At 38.2% G+C, this 11,715-nt stretch overlaps 1 long non-coding RNA gene across 1 annotated transcript; it reads left to right on the forward strand.

Moving 5' to 3' along the window:
• The first annotated feature begins 1,714 nt into the window (after positions 1 to 1,714).
• On the forward strand, positions 1,715 to 11,455 carry LOC138113113 (uncharacterized). Its single transcript, XR_011152003.1, has 3 exons — positions 1,715 to 1,766; positions 6,628 to 6,736; positions 7,375 to 11,455. It is a non-coding gene; the product is annotated as an uncharacterized lncRNA (long non-coding RNA).
• Positions 11,456 to 11,715: the final 260 nt, after the last annotated feature.

An 11,715-nucleotide genomic window follows, 5' to 3' on the forward strand; every position in this document is an offset into this window, starting at 1 on the left:
CACTTAATCCATGGGGTTTCTTGCCAGCTCTTCTTGGTGTGCTAGACATGGTATTAAACCCTTAACCACCCATAAGATTTCTGTGCAGCCTCTGCTTGTGTTTAGGCTGCAGATGAAGCAATGTCAACACAAGCATGATAAATTGGAGGTTTCTTCCTGGAGCACTGGCACTCACACAAACAAACACTTCATTAGCAAGAAGATAAACAAAACAAAATCCACAGCAGTCCCCACGAATGTGTCAGTAAATTGCTTCAGGGTGAGAAAACACCCTCTGCATCAGCTTCAGGACATCATGGGATGTGCTGCCAGGCTGGAAGCATCTCTTGGTGTGCTGCCTCTGTGAGAGGAAGCTGCAGAGTGGAAATCCTCCTCTGGCCCAAAAGGCAGGTCCTGCTGGCACATTTCTGGCTCCTGCAGCTCTCCAGGATTTGGTTCTTGGCCTGTAAACCAATGCAGTGGAATTGCTCCAGATTAAGTGTTTGGAGTTGATGGATTCTGCCACATGTGGGCTCAATCTGAGGACTGCCATCTTCCCCCTCCACTTTAACTGCAAGGTTTGAAATTCAGCTAATGCCCCTTAGGGAGAAGGGAAAATTTGGGTTCTCTACGGTGCAAGAAACACAAGAGATTTAGAAAATCTCCTATTACATGTTTCAGTGGTGTTTATATTTCTACAATCACTTTGGAGGGAAGGGCTTAGGAAATATACAGAAACAAGTCCCATTAGGAAGTATGTTTTTTCCCTAGGATTTTTCTTCTTTTAATTTTTGACTATAATTTAAAATGTTAACTTATTTAAGAGTTTTTGATACTGAGTACAACAGGAAAATTGTACCTATGGGATTCAGTTGTCTTCCTCACTTATGTATCTGTTTAGCTGCCGTAACTTGATAAAAGGTAAGGTAAAGTAATTTTATTTTTTGTTGCCAAAGTGGTCTAAGATGCATCTTGATTTTTTTTGAGTATGTATCGTACATTATCTTTACAGTCTCAGACTGTAATGATATTGATTTCAAAGGTTGTAAATGTAAAGAAAATTAAATACAAGAGAAGAGAGAAAAAAACAGGTCTGAGATTCATTCATACAGCAGAACTTGGAGCTGAAAGAGGCAGAAGGAAAAATATTGAGTAGCAAATATTTAAAAATAGAAAAGAGGAAAAGAAAATTATATGTTAAATTTCATGAAATAAAAATAATGCAGCATTGGTAGGTTGTAAGCCTATTTCCTTTTTAGGGATTTTGAAAGGATTGAGACTGGATTTTTTGATGAATAATTTTCTCTGTGGCTTATCAGATAACTGGTTCATATGCTAACTTTAGACAGTGTGATGTTCATATCGTCTAGAATCAAGGAAGCTTAGGCTGTCTTCAGTGGTCCTTTTCACTTGCTGATTCAAAGTATTTCATTAGGAGAATTCAGTGGAACTAAAAAAAGGCACACTTCTTTTAAAAAAAATTTTCTTCATAAGAACTTGAACAAATTTGCCACTGCTGACAACTTTAAATATTTTATGTTTTATAAATATATTATTTCTGAACCACTATAGCAAGGTAGGAACAGTGCCTTTTCTGGAAACATAATCCATATACATTTGTATTCTTCTCAAACTTTATTTTCTTTTGGTTGGGGTTGGTTTTTTTTTGCCCCTTACCCCCTGCTACACACCTGAGTGAAGCTGCCTTTAAATTGATAAAGGCTTACAGGTGTGGTTTTTTGGTTTTGCTGCTGTATCCCAGTGACCTGTTTGACTGCTTCTACCTAGTGAGTATTCTATTTCATTTCATGGGTTGTTTTCTAGTTTAGGTTTTTTTATGTTTTCTTAGTGGTTTTTGGTGTTTGTTTTGGGGTTTTGTTTCTTGTTTTTTTTAATTCACAGTACTTTGATGGTTCTGAGCATGTTGTCCCAGAATATGCAAACATCCAGCTGAGTTTGTTGTGGGGTGAAATAAGGAACTGCTTGAAGTATACCAGTATTCTTATTTCATAAGATGCCTAAATCTTTCATTGTGAATGAGATAATTTTTTTGGTTTTAGCATTAAAGGCTGTTTGTGCTTAAATATCTTGTGTAGTATGGTTTTTTAAACAAGGCATGAATTTATAAAAGGCATGAATTCAGGAAAATGTACATTGGACCTGTAAAACAGTCCCTCAGACATACAGTTGAATAGTTTGTCTTGACAGGTATGTTCCAGACGTGCCTGTGTCTTTCAGATAGTTTTCTGTGTGGTTGTACATGCTTTCAAAGACTTTCTCTGAATTTTTAAGCTTCAGTTGCTTTGAAGATGTGTTTCATATTATGCAATCCTATATTCGTGGTACTGTCCCTTTGGTCTTTACTAAGCTAGATATTTTTCTTTCTTTTTCCATTTCTTGTCTCTTTCTTTAATTCAGATTCACAGAAGTTCATGCTTCTTATTGCTGAAGTGTCTTTTTCTCTCTTTGTATTATTTTTTAAGCTTATTTATATAATCCTGTGTCATGGGTGGGACCCAACTAATGAGCAACCTGAAAATCAGAATCTGTAGTTACAAATGTTCTAATTTTCAGGTAGATTTTCTTTCATTAGTTTTTCTTTTTTTAAAAAAGATCAAGTATTACTAGGAAATGATCTCACTTTTTTTCTCCATAAAAAATATTTGAGAGTGTCACATGGACTTCTCACAGGTTAATAAATTATACACCTGTAAAGAATTGCAAAAGATAAGGAGGGATCACATCAAAAATGTCTACAGATGTAGCCCCATACTGGAGATGTTCAGTACTTTGTACCATTCAGCTTCTTGTTTATTGTATCACTTATATTAAATCTAATTATTTTCAGGCATTTAATTAGTCACTACACATGAGAGAATAACCGTTCCTTTAATTTTATGTTTTAAAATAAATATCACCAAGACTCACTGTTGTCTCAGAACTCTGTGTATAGAAGTTGGATGCTCTCTGTCTCTTACTGCTGTGAATTGACATCACAAATAAAGAATTAGAAAATGAGACTTTAGACAGAACTATCTATGCCAGATGAATTAATTCCACAGTGTTTTATGTTCCATGTGTGAATAGTAGTTCAGCAACATTCTTTTTCAGTTTTTGCCAAGCTTTACCTTCTGTGTTTGCACTTGGTATGATGTTGGAAGTTCACACCATCACAGTCTTTTTCCCACTCCCCTCACAACAATATGGTTCGATTTTTACAGGGGTTTATTTAGCAATTCACTGAGAATCTGACTCTTCAGTTTTATCACTTACTTTTCTTACAGTTTTTGATACTTAGTATTGCCTGAACACAGACAAGGTTTCTGGCACTTAACATACAGAAAACTGTTCTTAAAATAACATTACTGTTGTAACACACCAATAAATCCTGAAGAATTCATTTGAAAGGCTGAAATTATACCCTTAATTTACATGTTTTTGCTTTCCCTTGTTAAGAACAGTGGTAATGAAGTGTCATCCTTAACTTGGAATTGCCCAGCATCTGTTGGTTTGTGGCAAAGCCCAACCCTAGCATTATGAAATGGGTTTTTTGTGCATCTGAATATTAAATGGTGCCCTGGGGATTCAACTGAGCAGTCAGGACTATGGTAGTTACAATTTCTCTGTGCTCATTTTGTGTTCATGCATCTATCTAACTAGTTCAGTGAAAAAAAGCCAAACCACAAAATCCAAAAGACACCCCACCAATAAAACCCAGGGAGGAGGGAATCCAGATTATATTTGTGGAAATACTGTGGAGGTAGGGTTATCAGTCTGTTTCCTTCCTTTAAACTTTCAAGATAAGTCCCCAGAGCAAGGATCCTTTGAATTTCTCACAGTGCTCAGTGTCAGGTTTGCAAATTACGGAGTTCATCTATTCTTAAATTTGCTTTGGTTTTCCTTACCAAATTAATAGCAAAAAAACATATGCATATAAGTAATAAATATATCAGCTGAGAGACCCTGAAAGCTGAAACCTGTTTCTATCAGAAGAAAAAGGTGGAACTAATTTGAGAAGAGACACACCACATTCATCTCAGGCTGCAAATGGTAGCAAACCGTCTCTGTCAAGATTCTCTGTTTTCATGCACTGCCGTGACTTTGTATGTGTTTACACAGGTTTAAATGAGGAGAAGTTCAGTAACTCTGTTTCCAGTGCACAGATGGATTGCTGAAATTTGGATTAAAAGTAGTATTAAAAATAGGGCTTTCGAGAATGTGGGGTTTGGTTCATTTCTTAGGATTCACAGAGGTCATTTTTCAAACCAGACAGCTTATGTAGGTAGCTTTCTTATTTCAGAAGAAATGTTTTTTACAGCTATATGAACTGCTTTGATAAAATCTGTGTAATGCTGTGTAAAAACTTAACATTTTTTTACATTTAGATTTCATATTCATGCCACTAACCATTTAGGAAATCACCATTTAGGAAAAAAAATGAATGCTGATACAATGTTTAAACTAGTAAAATACTTGGATTTTTTTTACTGCAAGTATTGATTCTTTTGAATGCTTGGCCCATCTTGCATTGCAGGTAACATCAGCTGGCTTCTTCTCAGGGCAACTGCTAGTTTTTTCAAGGGGAAGAAAATGCCTTGCTGAGGGAAAAAAATAAGAGCAATCACATTCTTTCTTCACATTCTCTGCATTTATTCATGTCTCTTCCTCTTAATTTTTCATCTTTCTTATGTGGCCTGGAGCAGAATCTCATCTATTTACAATAATGGGAAAAAATATTGAAAAATAGTAGATCCTTTTCAGGGTCCATTAACTAAGCAATATGATGCATGTTGATGAAAGGTGCTGACAGCCTCTCATAATTCAGGTCTGGAGAGCGATTCCATAACCAGCACTGGCTCCATTGCTCAAAGCTCACCCTTAATGCTACTGCTTAAGAAGCACACATGAGGGATGCCATCCTTTGGCTGGGCTGACATTGGCATAAAGCCTGCAAGGAGCAGGATTCCACACCTTCTTCTCTTGTGCTGGTTTCTTGCTGGTGTCATGGCAGTGTCTTTGCAGACAGAGAGCCTTGGGACCCCCAAGTGCTACATTATCTTTGGGTTCCTTTAATATTTCTCAGCATCGAGGGCATATGAGCAACCTGCAGGCTCTTGAATCATCACTGGTGTACTCTGGTTTACTGGTACTGTTGGCTCACACAGCATTGCCTTGTTGGACTCAATTTCTTTACAATTAGTTGCTTGGCTGCTTAAGGAACCTCTTTGTGAGACCCATCAGAGGCCTGCTGGCTGTCAGTGGTACCCACAACTGCATCACTGCCTGTAAACTTGAAAAATGTAAATCACATTGGAGATGAAGTGGAAGAACTGCAAGTGAAATATATGTGCCTAGAATTACATAAGGGCAAACCAGTGAGGGCTGGTATGCCACACAAGTACCTACACTAAGCCAAATGTGAAAATTAGCTCTGGTTTCCAACATATTTTCATCCAGAAGAAAGAGAGAAACAGACTCCAACAAGTATGTTTTTCATCCTACCTGTGTTGTGGCTTCCCAAGGTGTTATTCTATTATGTGAGAAAGATGTGCATAGCATAGCTGTCAAAACAGCAAACAACCACATCCAGGCAGTTGCTGAACACCTGCAAATCCCACTGAAGTTGTGGAAGCTGCAGCTGCCAAGCTGTAGCTCAGCTCTTTGAAGGGATTGACCACAGTGAGTCAATAATAACAAAAGCAATTAAGAGTCACAACTACCTTGCAATGTCTATTTTAGGGAGATTGGTTATATATTGTAGAAAGTCAAACTCCATTTCTGTACTGGAAATAAAAAGAGACTAATTAACTGTTACACACCAGTGACTACTCCGGTTTTTATTCAAAGCCTGTGTAGGTTTTCTGCTTTTTTTTTATTTCATGGAACTTTTCGTGTTATTGCCTCAATAGCAGTTATGCCAAGTTTGAAGAACCTGACAGAAACTGTAATAAGCAGCTTATTTAAATTGTTCAGAATGACAGTGCATAACTTTTAAATAAAAAGCAGGATCACTGAAAGAGATTTCTGTACCTGATACCAACAGAGGGCTGTAGCTGGTGTTGACTCTGAAAACCTGAGTGCTAAATTTAGGTCACTGCATCGGCAGGAGATTAGCAAGCAGACATCAAATTGAGATAATGAGTTTATGATTAAAGAAGTAAAAATCACCTTTCCTCAAGAAGGAGCCACATGAAGGCCTTGAGGAGCCCAGTGAAAGCCAATCTGTGTGTGGCTTCTGAAGGTCTCAGTAATGATCTCTACCTCTGTGTGCCTCAGTGCACTACAGAGAGGCAGGGATTTGCAATACTTTGCAGTCTCTGTGCAGTGAGCTGCTCTTTCTCCAAGACCGAGTAGAAAAAATGACTTGGAAGGCTTCAAGTTCTACTTTATTAGAAATACTTTACTTGAAGAGGAAAAGGCTGCTTGGTTATTCAGAAATTGCTTTGCATAGGTATGTTGACCAGTTGGTAGATTGCATTCACTTCAAATCTAATTCATTTACACCTTGTTAAGTAAATCCTCTGTTTTTATATCCATTTTTGTCTTTTGGAAAGACGTTAAGTGGTGTTTTTGAAGAAAATATAGATTGTTGTGCTTTCGGACATTTTGCAAGCCGCTCAGTGGGGTTTCTGCCTTTCATTCACACAGAAAGCCATGGTTGTGAAATACCTGTTTGAGATGCCCTTTTGAACTTCCCCTGTGGGACAAAGGAGGACTGCATGAGTCCACTTCTAGCTTCATTCATGGAATTTTCCAAGTAATTTCAATTTTACAATGGCTTTGCATGATTCTGTGTGTGATTTCTTCTAATACTTTCTTCTACTTGTTTTAAGGCCGAAGTGCACAGAACAAAAAATACTGCATCAGTTATTTTATTGATGGATGCAGGGGACCTGGTGGGAACTTAGAGAATAGGATTGATTTTTTGACTAACTTTCCCTTTGTATCTGTCTTTAAGACCAGCCTCATAAAGTAGGCAACTTCAGTAGCGGTGCAGCAGCTTCAAGCAAATAGAATAATCTTTGTGTTATATTTTCTTTGAACTGTCATCATGTCCTTGCCTCCTTTGGGTTTTTTTTTTCTTGTTGCATTTTTTTTTGTTTTGTTTTGGTTTCTTTTTTTGCTTCCCCTTGATTCTCTTTTCCCTTTCGGGCCTTTCATATTCTTCAACTTCAAGTTTAAATGACCTGTGTGTAGTTTGCAATGTGAACACAGAATTTCATTTATATTTGACAATTAATCAACAGGGAGCAAAGCTCAATGTCAAATTAACACTACTTTGTGGTACAACTCCCCAGATTTGCCTGAATCTGTATGTGTACACGTGTTTGGAGCACAGTTTGCTTGTATTTTGTTAAAAATATGCCTTCTTTTTTCTTTTTTTTTTCTTTTAAGAAGTGCCACGAGCCAGGAGCATCACCCTCAAAACAAGTGAAACAGTTGGTATTTTGTGGCTGGTTTAACACACTCTTCCCATTTTGGCTTGACTGTATGCTGCACAAGATACCTGGTCTGAGTGCTGCCTTGCACAGAGGACAGGTGTGACACTGGTGGAGCTGCTGGGTTGGTGGGCTGCAGTCTGGCTGCCTTCTCATGCCTTTACCTTGCTTTGCACCCCTGACTGAAGGCTGGAAGCATATGCCACATCTTTTTGTTCAAAGTACAGCATGTGTTCATGCACACACACAAACACAGCATGAGTTTGTGTGACAGCCACACTGTTCTGATCATGGCCACGGGACACAGCAGTTTCTCACGGCTTCTCTATATGGAGCCTGTGGATGCAACAGTCTGGCAGCTCAGTACCTCTGTAAAAGTACGGGGGGTTTGTCATGTCAGGCGTTTTGTAGCATTCCTCTGGAGGAGGGCTTTGGGTTTGGACTTGTAAAATTTGTTTAAGTCGGTGTCACCCCTGTAGTTCTCTGTGCCCACGTGCTGACTCCCCTGCAGCAGTCAGGCCCACATCTAAGGTTTGTGCCCAAGGAAACATTTTACTACAAACCTGCGTGCTCACCACAGGAATGCTGAGGGAAGCTTGCTTTACATCCTACCAACTTACACTGCAGGATAGCAAGGAGAAGAGTAAGGGCAGCAGGAGACAAGAGAGTGCAATTCAGTTCCTAAAATCCTATTGGCTCCATGGATGGTGATTTTGCTTTTTAAAAAGGAGTGGAGTTATGGAAATAAATGTCATATATGCTTTCAGAAAAGATGGATGTTGACATTCATAAGAGATTGTTTATTTGGTTAGACAGACCTTGCTGTTCTTTCCCAGTTCCTTTCCTACAGATCTGGTATATCACAAAGTGGAAGCACTGATTAAACAAGATATTAACCACTTAAAGGATAAAACATTTTCTTTTCCTACAGACAAACTATTCAGAGTCAGTAAAATATTTATGCCTTATCTCTTTTTAATACATTCAAGAAAATAATGTTATTTTCAGTTGCTTTCAAGGTTGGGGGAGAAACTTTACTACTGCTTAATTTGACCTCTGGTTTAATGCATTCTGTGTATTTTTTTCCCTATAACTTCTGTCTGCATTATGTCATATATTTCAGACAGCTTTTAGCCTTTATTCAACATTCACAGATAATGAAGACTTTACCACATCTCTAAGTAGTTTCTCCTAATGGCTAATCACTTTGCTGTCAACAGAGTGTTTTGCAACTTTACTGTGATGATTTATATTCTATATTGTCTGCTTTATGTTTCCAGCCATTGTCTCTCACTATCTAAAAAACTTGACTTGTCAGCTGTGGGCAAGTTGCTTTATAACCCTATATTGGTTAAATGATACTGAGAAGCTCTCTTTGTTTCTGCTGTTTTACTGCAGTTTTACAGACGTGTTGGCTTATCCTCTGGCTCTCTCAGCTCTTCTGTGACTCTATCCCAGCCTGGGGACACAGTGTAGTACCCCAGTAACTCCAAGCAGACCATGGGCCCTTTTTTCTACTCCCCAGTGTACTTTTCATTATATAACACCTACCCATTTATCTATAGCATTATACTGCGGGCTTGCTGGTTTTTTTCTTCACCAAACCTTACTCAGATGACTGGTTGCCTCTGGGATTGGGATAAGTGTTGTGCTACTTTAGGGTTCCCCCAGATGCTTTCATAGGTTGTGGGAAAATATGTGTTTGAAGAACCAAAGGAGATTAGAGGAGAGTCCCCTTCTCTCAAAATGCAAAATGAGGGTTAGTGGAATTGGTAAAACACTCAGACTTCTGCATAACTGCTATGTTATCCCAAGGCTTTGTAACTCTATCTCCTTTGTGTCTCCCACCACAAGTAACTTTCTTCAGATACAATTCTTTGAAAATATAATTATCAGAATACTGACTTTAGGGTAAGGTGACCCATTGGCTCTTTGCATTTAAAACTATTAAATCTCTGCTAACATATCCATTAGAAACGGATGAAATAATGATGTGGATGAAGCTAAACCAAAGCACACAATTAATTAGATTTCATTTTATATTGTGATGAATTCCTGGAGCTCTGTGGGCACTGACCAAAGATACATCTGCTTTTCTCATGCAGGGTAATTGGATTACTAGGTAGTATGAGTCTTTAATCTTTGCTGATAGAGTGAGATAAATGTCTGCTAAATACACTGAGCAAACAGGAGTAGCTTAAGAAAAGAATTGACAAAAATGTGTCGTGAGTATAGAAGCTTAAGCAATATTTCTTCTGGTGATGGAGAGGAAAAACGGGTTCTGTTGTCACTTGTCTGGTTAAACATACTGTGACAACAGAGGTAGCTGCTTCCCTGCACACTTTAATAGTGTCTCCCTGTATGCACTGAATTTTGAAATGGGGTGTCTCCTTTTTGTGCCTGCATAAATGTCTTCACTTTTCAGGGAATGGATGTTTGAAAATACTTTTCTTTGTGAGGAGCTCTGAAATTGAGGTGTTGGTAGTCATTTCTGGGGCTGAAAATGATCACCAGTTTTTCATCCTGTGATCAGGAATGAAAATACAGAGTGTGCTTTGGTAATTTGGGGTTGGGGGTATTTGTTTTATTTTTTAAGGTATGGGAACATAAAAAGAAATATGACAAAGCTGAAATAGCTTCACAATTCTGGAAATTCATCCTACCAATCACCACCTTGAAAAAAACAATGCCACTGATCTACGACTAGTCACAGACCTGCATTCAAGCAAAAACAGAGCACAGAAGTAAAGATTATGGGCTGTGCTGCTTGGTAGGGAAATAATAAATAAATTGGTGTTGGGCTGCTTTGAGACTGGAAACAATTTCTTGCGGAAGACCTTTCCTCCTGAGAAGTAATTTATACCCTGCTTGAATACTTAGGCAGAACCTGATCTCTTTTGGTTACCTGAGAAGCATAGGAGGAAGCACAGATGTAATTCCCAGCTGTGGGAAAGATCTGAGTGCCTCTGCAGAGCTCCAGGGCTGTCCTACATAGCCAGAGAGGGCCACTTTCAGAGAGACAGTGTGTGGCCACCTGTCCTTAAAAGCCATCTGGGCAGAGTCTTCAAACCCTCCGGGGTGCTTGGAAAACCCAGCCCTTAGAGAGGAGCAGGTCTGGATGACTAAACAAACAGCCTGAATTCCAGTAAGTGGGCAGACCACCTTCAGAAATGTTGAAATCCTGAAATCCAGTCTTGAAGGCAGCTCTGGGATATGAATAATCTTAATGGACTGCTGTCATTCTGGAGGGGTCAGATCACTGCCAATTACAAACTCAACAGGAGTTGATTGTCAAAATCATTTGTTAAAGCTTGTTTGCATAGGTATCCTGAGTTTGCTCCATTCTAGGAAAGCCACAAAGATCTGACACCCAGATCACACTCTACAGATGAACTTCCCCTCTTCCTGGGTCACTTTGTGGCTGTAGGATTCTGGGAGATATGGAAATATATCCTGAACTGCTTCATAAATACCAGAGAGGTCAATCTTCTTTCCTTGGTGTTTCACAAGAAAGTGATTGATGCTTGGCACTTCTGTATAATAATAAAACATTTCCAAAGCTTATGGTCAATAAATTTGTGTAATAAATAATGCATCGCAATGCTATTATAGTTCATACTTCAATAACTTTTCTAAGTTATTTTCTATGGCTAAGATAATGGAAATTTTAGTCATGCTTTTTTTCCTTTTCAAAGAGCAAAGACTTTGAAATTCCTTTTAAGCCTAGTGGATGTTAAGGTTAGGGTCTCCTTGAACCAGTGATTTCTGCTGGAGTCAAAATTGTGATTTTGATTTGAATTTCCTATAAGTGTCTGCAAAATGGTGTGGTCTGTGACTTTAAGTGGGTTCCAGATATCTTAATGTTGCTTTTGTTCTAGATACTTCTAAATACACTTTTACTTTTTAGTGAAGCAGCCCACAAAATTGGCTTTCTGTTCAGGTATCTTTCATGAAGTGTTTTTACATCTGTAATCTAATCCAAGGAATGGTTCAATCACTGGATAACTCTTCATTGTCTCTACCAATGTATGAATAAAATCTTCAGGTAAAGTGGTAATATAAATAACTCATCTTTATTCAAGGCATAAAGTTTATATGATCTTTGTTTTTCTGTGTTCTTTTGTTTTCTCTTTTTTGATTTTTTTTTTCATTTTTGCCAGCAATCCTTTTTTTTTTAAAACTTTGGATTCAGATAGCAACAGTAAATGGAGCTGATAAAGGAGAGGACTCCAGTCCTATTTCCACTGATGAGAATGTACATTTGTGTTAAGAAATGTGCAGGTCTGTAATGGTTCTC

This window comes from Aphelocoma coerulescens, chromosome 7, assembly GCF_041296385.1.
Source record: "Aphelocoma coerulescens isolate FSJ_1873_10779 chromosome 7, UR_Acoe_1.0, whole genome shotgun sequence".
NCBI classification, from domain to species: Eukaryota; Metazoa; Chordata; class Aves; order Passeriformes; family Corvidae; genus Aphelocoma; species Aphelocoma coerulescens.